This window comes from Ictidomys tridecemlineatus, chromosome X, assembly GCF_052094955.1.
Source record: "Ictidomys tridecemlineatus isolate mIctTri1 chromosome X, mIctTri1.hap1, whole genome shotgun sequence".
Classification (NCBI taxonomy): Eukaryota; Metazoa; Chordata; class Mammalia; order Rodentia; family Sciuridae; genus Ictidomys; species Ictidomys tridecemlineatus.
In genome coordinates this window covers 70,609,170-70,622,355 of record NC_135493.1, presented here as the reverse complement: position 1 = coordinate 70,622,355, position 13,186 = coordinate 70,609,170, and the positions used below count along the sequence as shown (strand labels likewise).

Sequence of the window (13,186 nt, the reverse complement as noted above, 5' to 3'; positions counted from 1 at the left end):
AGTAACAGGACTAGGTACAGGGAACTTCTCAATCCATGAAGCCCACTTCCAATAGTTCTTGTTGAATCTTAAATTCTCTTCTAATGGATTCATGATAATTTAAAGAGATACCTGGAAGACTTGAATTCAGATACATCTAAGTTCAAATTCATCTCTGCCACCTGCCCTCAATGTGAAAAAAAAAAGCATTTCAGATCTTTGGAGTACCCTATTCCATAATATTGCATATATAAAAATTATATTAAAAGTGTTATAGCTGGGTGCAGTGGTACATGCCTATGGTCCCAGCAATTCAGGAAGCTGAGGCAGCAGGATTTTGAATACAAGGCTAGCCACAGCCACTAAGTGATGTCTTAGGCAAATTAGTGAGACCCTGTCTCAAGAAATAAAAAATACAAAGATGAAAATGTAGTTCAGTGGTAAACAACCTCTGGGTTCAATCCCCAGTACCAAAAAATAAAAAAAAAAATAAAAAGTTGTTTTGAAGCTTCAATGAGATCATACCTAGTCTAGCATATGTCTTTGAACATAGGTTCTTTACCCTATATAATATTTGACTCATGGGAGTTGAGGGCAGAGGAGAGGAAATATGAATGTGCAGGCCAAATGACAGATCAATTAAATTGGCATTTCTGTGGGTACAGCCCAAACATGTATGCTTTTTAAAGCTTTAAGATAATCCTGAAAATCTACATTTAGTTTTGATCACAACTGACTAAATATATGTGTGGGACTGACTCCAAAAATTATCACTAATTATGGCTAATAATTTAAATTCTCTCCAAACATTTTTTTTCCAAGAGAACCATTTTCAGAATTTCATGCTTTTTTTGTTTGTTTTGATTTAGGAGGAGTCTCCCAAAAGCTCATGTGTGAGTCATTCTAAGAATATTCAGAGGGGAAATTATTGGGTTATTGGAGCTTTAACCTAACCAGTGCATTAGTCTTCTGATAGGAAGTAACTGGGTGGTAACTGTAGGAAGGTTGGATGTGGCTAGAGGAGATGGGTCCTTAGTGGTGTAACTCTGATGCATGTATTTTGTGTGCTGACCTTATCTCTCTCTGCTTCCTTGGTGCCATGTCATGATGTTCTTCCTTATCTTGGGCCCAGAGCAATGGAGCAGGCCATCTATTGACTGAGACCTCTGCAACTGTGTCAGATAAACTTTTTTTCCTCTAAAATTGTTATTGACAGGTCTTTTGTCATGAGAGAAAAAAACTGAGTAAAACTCTGTTTTAGAACCTCATATCTAGTTGCTGTACTTTCAAGGATGGAGGTGCTGAAGTGTGGTGGAGGTGGATAGCTGGCTGGGTTAAGATCTTAGCAATCAGGAGATATGACCAAGAGAGGTATGTTTCATATGTCTTTGTCTTGTATGGACTAAGTTCATCATTAATGCATCATCAGGATTGTTCCCCTGCCCAGACACTCAATAGAGCATGTGAATTCAGCTCTTCCATTAAGTGTTGTTAAGTATTAACAGCCCTTTCTAAGAGAGATAGGCTGAGGGTTACAGAAACGAAGTGACTTACAGAAGCTACACAGTAAGGAAATGGCAAAGCCAAATTTGGGCCCAGGTATGTTTGACTACAAACCTTTTGAGTTCCTTCTATTGGTGACACTGTATTATTTCTCTCTCTCTCTCTCTCTCTCTCTCTCTCTCTCTCTCTCTCTCTCTCTCTCACACACACACACACACACACACACACACACACACACACACACACATACACACACACACACACACACCAAAAAAAAAAATGGACAGAAAGAGTTTCCTAGCCAATAAGCATTTGTTAAGCATCTACTATATGCCTTATATTTGAATTAGGAGCTTTACTTGTTTTAAATGCACATGATAATGCCATAAGTTAGGTATTACTATTGGATCTCTGTCATAGTTGAGAAAACCGAGTTTTAAATTTAATTTAATCTAATAAATAATTTTCTTATAGAATTTTGCTAATGGAAATTAATATCCTCATCTTTTAAGAGTAGAATACAGTCAAAGGATGAGATCCTGCAAAGGCAAATCTCAATTTGTCTCTCTACTGCTTAAAACCTGGTAGAGGCTCAATACTGCCCTTAGGATTAAGACTACACTCTTTAATGTGATTTATAATTCCCTTCAATATTTGTCTCTTGTCTCATTGCTACCGTCTGTTTTCATATTAATGTGCCCCAGTCAGGCTGAACTGTCTGTATTTCACCCAGTATCCTTTTTCATCTCTGAACTTTTGTAAATGCTGATTCAGCTACTTCAGATGCTTTTTTCAACTCCTTGTCAGAACTGCCCATCTTCAACAACAATATTATGTCCCAATTTCATTCATTCTTTCTTATTTGACAGATAATTACTGAATACCTACTATGTACCTACAGATATAATAGTGAACTTAGAAAAATCTACAACAGAGCTTAAATTCTACATAGAGGGAAACATACCTGAAAATATAAAAAGGCTAAATATATATTGTTAGAAATACATAAAAAGTAGTTAGAGAGGAGTTTTGTATATGAGGTAAAATTGCAATTTTAGATAAAGTTGCCAAGGAAAGCCTTAATTAATGAAATGGCATTTTGATGAACATCTGAATAAATTGAACAAGTAAGTCATTATAGATATCTAAGGGAAGAGTATTCTAAGCAGAGGAAATAGATAAGTTCAAAAGGCTTAATGTAGGAATTCAACTGGTATGTTGGAGAAGTAGCCAGTACTAATGAGAAAGAGTGGTAAGAGATTAAGTTGAAGAGCGAACAGGTTTAAGGATCATGCAAGTCTGTGTATGAGAATATGAGGACTTTGACTTTTACTCTGTTTAAAATGGAAAACCATGCCAGGTTTTCAAGTGGAGAAATGACATAATCTGAAAGTTTAACAAGGTTCCTCTAGTTGCTGCATTGAGAAATGACTTTTAAGGGGTTAGAGTAGAAATACAGAAACAAGATAGGAGATACAGGATCCAAGTAGAAGCAATGGTAGTGGTAAGAAGTAGTTATATTAGATATTATCCTCTTTCAGGAGGCAGAAAGCCTTTTTATTCCATAAAGAGGGATAAGATGCCCTCCAAATATAGACCCCACAGCACCTATTTTTCTCTCTCAAATCACTGGGTTTACAGTAACTATCTATTTAAGTCCATCCCCTATGGTATCAGGTCTTTGGGGTCAATAACTGGGATTTTATTACTTTTTTTTTCTATCACCATTGTCTCCTCAATAATTTGTGTATTGTTTGTTGTAGAAAAGTACTAATGTACAACTGGCCATGTCTCCGGTCCCATATTTACCCATTCTCCACCTCGATTGGATACCGAACCATTTATAGGATTACACATTTTGCATCCTACTAAATCCATGGGTGATGCTTTCTTTTGCTTGGCAGAATCATTAATTCTGCCCAACCTAAAGTTAATATTGTCCCTTTCACACTTGTTTTGAGCTTTGTTTATAGTTTTTGTCTGCTTGCCCAAAGTTTGGTACAAAGCATGTGTCTACCTTCCCCCTTAACTTAGACTTCCTTCAAACTAGTAACTCTGTCTTAACTTTTATCTCACTTCATGTACCTAGTACCCCTCAATAGTACTTCTATGGTCAAGTATCATGCACAATATCTCTCTTTTAGAAAATGCCAATGTACTACTTTAAATTGACTTTTTTGTTAAAGTGCGATATACAAAATGCACACAAATCATGAGTACCTCTTTAAAAATGTTCACAAAGTGAGCACAACCATGTAATCATCACCTATTTCAAGAAACAGAACATTGTGAATATCCTGGAAGCTCCTTTGAGCACCCTTCCAGTAATATCTTCTACCTCTTCCCAGCAGTAACCACTATTTCATCTTGTCACTGTAGATTAGTTTTGCTTGTTTTTGAAAATATCTCAAATGGAATTATACACTTTGTATATTTTGTTTCTAATGTCATTAACAACATTATTTTGTGAAACTTCATCCATGTTATTGTGTATACCATACTTGTCCATCTTCATCATCATGTAGTATTCCATTGTAAGAAAATACTGTGACTTAATTTTATATTATATTATTTTCTTTTAATTGATAAATACATTTTAAATGTTAGTTCATGGAATCTGACTAAAAACAAAGCAATGTAGATCCTTTTATTAGCCTCATCTTGGAATTAGGAAACAGACAGAGAGGTTAAGCAACTTGCCTAAGGCAATATAGCAGCATCTAGAAGAAAACCTATTTAATTTTGGCTAGAATACTTGCTTAACCTAGACTTCCAAAAGATTATTTAAGAAAAATAATTTATGATATCTACCAGTTCTATGTAATACAGCTTTGAGAATGCCAAACTTAATGGTTTAAAGACTTTTTTCAGTTCTAACAATTCTAAGAGTGGAAACTAAACTGGAAGGTAAAGAGGACCAGGCTGTGCAGTAAGATATTATTATGGCTATCACTCTATCAAAACTGCCTTGAGAACGTAGGTAAGTCATTCCCTTTCTCTGAGCCCCAGAACACCATCTATGCAGGAACAATTAAATGAATTCTTCCTGCCCTTTTATTCTGAGAGAGCATATAACTGAGAATCACCATCTGGAAAGAAAGCAGTTAAGCAATTTGGACTTGGCAGAAGTATTAAGAATATTATGAATGAGAAATCCCCTCAGGATTAGATTAACTTTACTTACCTCGCCCTCTAAACCCTCCAAATTAACTTATGCTCATGTAAAAAAAAAACTGATGAGAATAAAGGAATCAATCAGATATATCTTCACTTGGATCTCAAGTTGGCCATTTAATAGCTAAATGACTTTGTTAAGCCAATTGTTCTTTTCTGAAAACAAGAGATAATAATGTCCCAGGAAAACTAGAAAATGTAGTGGTAATGGACTCATTTAAAATTTAATTTTTGTTTCCTTAAAGGACAAAAAAAGATGGTGGAAAACCAGTAGACCATTCCACAGTCACACCCTCACCACTCATAAACACTTCTATGCCCACATGGAACATATTCATCTCTTCCCCAAGAGAGAAAACCCAAAGTCTCATCCAGTTACTGCATCCATGTCAAATTTAGGATGTCTTCATAACTTATTCATCCCCATCAACTTCAAATATGATTCCCCATGATCCAGTGATCTATTAACTAAATGAGAAATTATCTTTCCGTGCTGATATCCCAAATACAATGAGGAAATAAGTAGAGACAGAATAACCACAAAAAATTCCTTCAGAAAATGAGAGCATGAGAAATGTGCAAACAACATTCCTCAAAAATGAGAAATAAAGCTTTCTATAGGTAAGTTTCCCTGTCCTGATAGTGGAGTTACTTCCTTGGTTAGACACAAGTTCTCTTCTTTGAAAGAAGTACTTTTATCCATTATTTTCTATCACCCCTGAAATTGCCCTCTATGAAGTTATTCTTTGCCAGGGAACATCCATGGCTACATCTATAATTACTGAAATGGCAATAGAACCATGCATTCTTTTTCTTTCTACTGTGCGTTCCTTATACCATGTTCTGCTGTACCACACTTTCAAGACTGAGAGGAAGACACCGTTATAGGAGAATATAAGAAGAGACAAATATCTAGGTGGCTAGAAAAGTGTTTAAAAGCAGAGTGAAAATACTGGATTTAATGACTACTAAGCTCCTAGGGGGTTCTAAGGACTTGTTACTGCAGAAAAATACATGAAAGTGTCGTCTAAGATATCTTATGACAGAGGTAAGAGATGCCCAAATTTCTGTATAATGATCAGTTAATGTCACAAAACTGACCACATCAATCCTCTATTTTAAAACATTTTCTGTTGACCTTCAGGCTAAACTCTATGATCTTAGTCTTTTTAAAGGCCCATAGTAATTTCATTTTCTCATTTTCTACTCCATAAACATCCCTTAAAAATTTTTCTCCATAGTCTCTTATGTCAATCACGCTTTACTATTCAGCCTTCTCCAAACATGTTATGACTTTGCAAATACTATTAACCCCATATAAAATGTCCTTGCCTAACTTCTATCCCTGGTAAATTCCTACTTTCTCACAAGAGCCATCTCAAATGCCAATCCTTCTGAGAAATTTCCCACTGTTCTTTCATTCTGACTTATGTACTCTGACCTTCATATCTTGACAGGAGTACTTTCTGTAAATGCTTACTTACATACTCCTTCTTCTAGAAGACATGAACACCTTGTTTGAAAAAACTGCGTTTTATGTATTACTGTATCAGTTCATGGATGGCATGGGTTCAGGAAGTCTTAGAGAAAGAAAAAAAGATAGGAATGAAAAAAGAAAGAAGGAAGGAAAGAAGGCAGGCATGAATGTGAATTTTCTTCAGGGTAAGATGAACTCATTTTGCAGTGTCATATATTAACTGGGTGACCTTGAGTATATTACTTAACTTTAGAATGGCTTGGTTGTAGTCTCAGTTCTAATTCTTACCAGGATGTAGGAAATATCTTTTCCTCCTGAACACTGTTTTGTGCACCTGCAAAATGGGAGATAGGCAAACAAGATATTGTCAAAGATCTTTTCTTATGATTTATGTCTATTTCAGTAAAAATTTCTTGAATTCTTACTCTATGTCAAATACCAATAGGTGTAATGTTACACTAGAGACAATTGCATCTCAGTATCCTCATCTAAAAATGAAGATTTAGAAAAACAATATATAAAGCCTAGTTCAGCTTAAAGATTGCAATAATTATGTGCATGTGAATTGATCTTATGTGTGACCATGGGTGTATCATTTACCTACTCTGAGCATCAGCTTTCCAATTTTAAAATGATGGTTGGATAAGATGGTCTCTAAGGGACTAGTGAGTTATGTTGTTCTGAATATCAAAATTCAGGTGGTAAAAGTGTACCTAAATGCCTTCTTCCTATGCTTACTGTGTATCTCTCTTCTCATTGTTGCATGCTTTTGTGGGATAATGTTTAGTAGAGGCAAGAATGAGGGAAAGTCTCATAGTGGCCTGCATTGGCTGCTTTGGCCCTTGCCCTTCTACTTGCCTGTGTGTTCTTGATTGAAGTATCCATAGCTGGGCCCCATTCTTGAGGCTCATCCAGGTCCTCTCACAAAATGGACAGGAAAGTCTAGGCAGCTGTGTTCAGCTCTTATAGAAACTATAAAATATTCCAAATGAGTGATCAGTTACAAAAAAGCAAAATTAATAAGGAAATGGATGAATCAAAGGTAGTTTGTTCTTGGTGATCAAGTCTCTCTCTCTCTCTCTCTCTCTCTCTCTCTCTCTCTCTCTCTCTCTCTCTCTCTCTTGCTCTTAGAAAGATTGCCAGATTGAAGGACATAAAGCATAGTGACTGTTAGAACACCCCGTTGGTCAGACCACTAGTATTTCCTACTCCTAGAATATGGCACAGACTGGATAGGGATCTCTGCTTGCCCTGGTGTGTCCTGAGATTCAGCCAGACAAATTTCACTAGCCTAGTATACAAAGTCTCCTGAATGGCTTTTTGTCTAGAATGCCTATCATACTCATGGGCCAAAGAGACTGAGATCACAGCACCGATTGGCATGGTTATCATGGAAGGATCAAGGGAGTGACTTAGTTGAGTTATTCTGAGTTGGGTAGAGTTGAATCAGGTAGGGACTAGAGCATAGTAAAAACACTCGACAGTGAACAAACAGACCTGGGTTCAAAATTCCTTTCTATTCATGCTCAATCAAGTGAATTTAAGCAACTTTGGTAAACAGTTTTATTTTTCTTTTTAACAATAAGTAATACAGTGATTATTTTAAAAAACCTATTATAAATCAAGTATAAGGCTCTGCAAACTTTTCTAAAGTACCAGATAGTAAATATGTTAGCTGTTGTGAGACAGTTCTTGTATCAACTATTCAATTCTACCCTTGTAGTATTAAAGCAGACACGGACAATATGTAAATAAGCAGGCCTGGTTATGTTCCAACATAATTTCATTTATAAAAAATGACAGGGGGCCACATTTGAACCACAGGTCATTGTGTGAATATCACTAGAAAGAAAGTGAAATTATTACCAAACAAAGAAAGGGAAAAAATGGAAGGAATTTTAAAAGGAAGAGAGAGAAAAGTTTTGCTTGAGGCTTTATAAGTAGAAATTATACTTTTCAAATGAAGACATGTATTCTTCTTAATTCTGTAATGTCAAGTAAGTGTTTTGTGTTCAGGTCTGTCCATATCCCTCAACTGACATGGAAAAAATAGGATGGGTGTAGAGGAGAGGTTGATAGGGTGAAGAATAGGCAAGATTCCAGGTTTCATGTGGAATCATTGAATGTGCTGGAGCTTAGACTTTATTACAAGGAAGATGTAGAAAAATATTGGGTCTGTGAGGGCCTAGGAAAAAGAGCTAAAACACAAAGGTGGAAGTTGTAGAGAAACATATTTCACTCAGCACAAGGAAAACAATTATAAGTGAGTTACATACTCATGATCTCCTGTAAATGGAAGTGTGCAAGCAGGGCTTGAAAGATAAGTTGGGTAGAAACTTGTAAAAGAAATCAGGTCAAGGATTAGATTAGCTGACTTTGTAGGTTTTGCCAAGCTTTTAGCTTCTTTTTTTTCTGTCCTGCCTACTGGACAAGGACACGGAACTTCTTTGTGAATTTGATTTTATTCATTTATCTAACACCTCTTGGGCATGATTTGGTGCTGGAAACTACCTTAAGCTCCTAGGGCACATATGTTAAAATACACGATCCAACCATGAAGCTAATAATGAGTCCAGGAACTCATCACCAATACTTTTATAGAGGATCATACTGAAACCAAAGATTCCTACAATGTTTTAAAAGGCCGGACTTACCAGAAGGATAAAAGTCTATAGAACTGCAGCACAGATGCAACCCTCTCTTGTTCATTTTCAATCTATTACATACAGGTAGAACACAGCTGACATCTGTCTGATTTGGACTTATACTGAGCCAGTTGGAGTGATAGATGGTGCTTTTTACATACTGAAAAGAAGCAGCTGAATGTAAGTAGTAGAAAACCACCAAGTTTCCTTACTAATGACAAGTCATTCCAGGGGTTCTGGATGCATAATGGAGTGTACTTGAAGGGTTAATCTTTACTTTCCTAACAGAGTCTCACTCAGTTTGACACCTGTGAGAGCACCTTCCATTTTCCAATCAGTATCAACTTCATTGCATCCAAATTTTTTTAGAATGAGGTTAAAGATGGAAGGCTAATCTGTTCTCTGGGATTCGAATACTACAGCAACCTAATCATACACCTTGAATTTGTCCTTTCCTCCTAGAATTATAATATCAGAGATTTAATATGTAAGATTTATAAATTGTTTTTAAAGCCATCAAGAATATCTCTCCTTTGAAAGCTTCATTCATCCTCTCTGTATTATCTCCCAATCTCTGAAAGAGACAGCTTGGCAGAGAATTGCATGCTATGAAATCAGACATAGCTGGCTTGAAATACTGACACAATAGCTTGCTACATATAGGATCTTAATTAAATCACATATAGTCTCTGAGCCTTTATTTTCTGTCCTATAAAATGGGAATAATAACTAACTCACAGGTATGTTGCAATTAGTTTAATGCTACACCCAAAACCTAGCATAGTATCTGGAATATAGTACAAAAATTTATCCATGGTTGCACTTATTCCTAGAAAAGTGCATGCAAATTGCAGTGAGTCTTTTCAAGTTCAGTCCTAATATGGGCTTCTACTTGCTATGTAACTTTTGAGTAAATCAGGTTTAAGTAAATCAGTAAAGCCAAATTGGGTAAATTAGGAGGTCATTATCCTTATTGATATATTAATAATATTTAGGTATAGGAAAAATAATGAGCTAAATATATTTAGTGCATCTCTCACATAACCCAGCACATAATAGGTATGCTAATAGTTATAAATTATTACTACCCTGCCCACTTTTTTGCCCCCAGAGTTTTTCATAGACATCTGGACTGAGAGACTACATTCTCCCAATCCTGCAAATAACTGTCTAAATGTCCTACTGATCTAAGCATGGTCACACTAAGGCATACTAAGGTCAGAGTGTCCCAGGGAGTCCTGAGAGACAGCTATGGGCCTGGTAGCCCAAAAAGCCTACTGATCAGAAAGTGACCCCTTTCTTGACCAATACATGCTGCGCTAATTATTGTTAGGTTTTCCTTTCCCATAAACACACTCTTAACTGGCAAAAATCATAGTACCCTGGGGGATTAGAAGGTGGACAGAGGATAGAGAGAAAAGTTGATAAGAGGCTGTGCCACCAATGCTTTGATTAATGTTTAACTGGTTATCATGATTTGACTGGGAGTAAAAGAGCCTTGTTTCTGGTTGGTGTGCCACTGCCATACTCCATGACCCTGGGTAAGTATCTTCCTACCTCTGCCTATCAGATGGCAAGTAGGCCCCCCTTGGCTCTGGCATTCTAAGAATCAAAGGAAGTGCTAAACTCATAGGAAAACAACATAAATTAGGAGCATTTGGTGTTTGGGGATGCATCCAGAGAAAATTTTAGAAAATGTCTGACATTTCAACATGTACAGTTGGTGACAGGGGAAGTAGACTCAGCAATGTTCCAAAAAATTCTGGGATATATGACTTGGTGAGATGATCAGTATTTGTGAGAACATTTCAGTTTGAGCAACATAAAAGTCTGGGGCTGCCCAGGCCTAACCCTATATGAGGAAGGATAAAGATGAGCCAGCAGCTGGCAAGATGCCCTTATATCATTCTAGAATAGCATTTTGTGAAAGTGACCTGAGTTTTTTCCCCAAGAATCATTCCTGAACTTCATTTAACACCATGACAGTTGAGTTTAAACCTCCAATTCTTGTTTCTTAGCTATGTGACTTTGGACATTGTGTAAGAACTTCCTGAGAATACTAGATGGGAGGAAATGAAATTACCATTTAAAATTTCAAGTGGTGGTTTTTCAATGAAAGGAGCATAGGCAAAAAGAAAAGATGTGAAGACTGACTGAATCCTGGGATATTTTACCATTAAGAGATTTGGATAATAAAAAAAGAACCAACAAAAGAAAACTGAAAACAACTGGTGAGAGAAGCAGGAGCAATATCAGGAGTATGTGGTGTCCTGGAAACTAAAGAAAAGAATGATCATAGAGGAAGGAGTAATAAACTTTGAGACAAAAAACAAAAGTGATGGTGACAGAGAATGGAGGTAATATGAGAGAGTGTTTCCAAACGTAAGTTGGCTATCTTCTAGTAAAGACCCCTTCATTATGTCCATGCATATGTGCATGTCCAAGAATTTTATATATTTTGGTTTTATTTGGAAAATAATTCTAATTTTGTCAATAGCAGCTTTAGCAACATTATTTAAATTTATGGAATTTCTCTAGCTCTGATTCCATATACAATTGGCAAATTTATTGCTTGCTATCCATTTTACATTTCAAGGGAGATATTTAGGAATCCCTAAATCTGAGGATAATATTAATTGAGATATAAATGCATGGTAGACACTTCACTCACTATTGTGTGATATGTGTCAACAATCCTGTTATGCAATCTACATGAATCCAATTCCTGCCCTCCACTTTTTTATGATTCAACTTCATTCTCATTGCCACCTTGTAATATAGAATTTAATATTCCTGTTTTTCAATTTGCTATTTCTTAAGTTGTGAACATTTACAGAGTGGTTTCATATTCCTTAATCTTAATTCAACCTCACAACAGTTTTCAAAGCAGTATAAATATTATGTCTTATGATTTATGAAGAATCATTCTCAGACTACAGTGCAGATCACAAAGTGACAGCTTCCATCACGTGAGAGCCTGTGAGTTCCTGCTATTTGCTCCTAAACACAGAGAAATAGATGATCACACATAAAGTCTTCTTCTAATTCCCCAAATCCTCTATTAAGGTCAATTTTTCCTTCATAAACTTTCAGGTAATCACAAATGGAAGAGTCTCAGAGATCATAGTCTAGGGGTCATTAGCAATGATTGCATATCAAAAACTCCTAAGGATAATGTGTGGAGTAAGAAATTGGCAAGCTCCTCACGCCCACCCTGCCATAAGAGAAGCCCAGCCTGAGAAGTTCCTTTCCCTACAGACCTTACTAGACCACCCTGGCATCTAGAAATAGGAACATTGCTACAACAAACATGAGGCTGGAAAATACTGACATTCAGAGTCTGGGGTTCCCTACCCTCCCCCTAAAAAAGTCCAGCAGCTATATAAGCCTCTTTGTTTCTGCAATTTTCTGTCCCTGACACTTTTTTCACCCAAAGAGAGGGAACAAATGATGCTGTCTGGAAAAACACATTCCACCACCCTTTGTCAGAAATAAAGGGAACAAATGAAACCTATCAACAAAATAGCAGGCAAAGGCTCTGAAAATTAAGCTAACATTGAAATCACAGACAACAGTAAGACCAGATTTGTTTGCAGAAGCTAAACAGCCAGTGTCTGCTAACACAAAAGATTTAAAGAGGACCCAGAGTGTCCTAAAATAGTATCCAAAATATCCAAAATTCAATTAAAAATCATGTCATTAAAACAATGACAATTTGAATAAGAAAATATAACCCACTGATGATAAAACAAAGATGAAGTGAATATTGAAATTATTTAGCAAGGATATTTTTATTTGTTATTTTTAGATATACATGACAGTAGAGTGTATTTTAACATATGCATACATAGAATATTGCTTATTATAATAAGCATTCCATTCTTTTTTAATATTTATTTTTTAGTTGTAGTTGGACACAATACCTTTATATTATTTATTTAATTTTATGTGATGCTGAGGATTGAACCTAGGGCCTCACATGTGCTTGGTGAGCACTTCTATCAGTGAGCCACAACCTCAGCCCCTAAAATCCCATTCTTGTGGTTGTACATGATATGGAGTTTCACTGGTCATGTATTCATATATGAACATAGGAAAGTTATGTCTGACTCATTTTACTGTCTTTCCCAAACCCTTACTGTCTTTCCCAAACCCATCCTCATCTCCTGTCTTCATTCCCCTTTGTCTAATCCAATAAATTTCTATTCTTTCTTTCCATCCCTCTGTTGTGTGTTAGTACCCACATATCAGACAGTACATCCAGGTTTGGCTTTTGGAGGATTGACTTTCACTTAGCATGACATTCTGAGTTCCATCCACTTACTGGCAAATGACATAATTTCATTCGTCTTTATGGATGAGTAATATTACATTGTGCATAGAATCTAGAAATAGGTTATTTGGGTTT

General features: G+C 36.2%; 1 long non-coding RNA gene across 1 annotated transcript in view; it reads left to right on the top strand.

The window, feature by feature from the left end:
* Positions 1–1,504: 1,504 nt before the first annotated feature.
* Positions 1,505–13,186, top strand: part of LOC144371627 (uncharacterized) — a 41,785-nt gene continuing 30,103 nt past the window's right edge. Inside the window, exons 1-2 of the long non-coding RNA XR_013431580.1 lie at positions 1,505–1,578; positions 8,863–8,958. This is a non-coding gene — a long non-coding RNA (uncharacterized LOC144371627). The remainder of the gene's footprint in view (positions 1,579–8,862; positions 8,959–13,186) is intronic.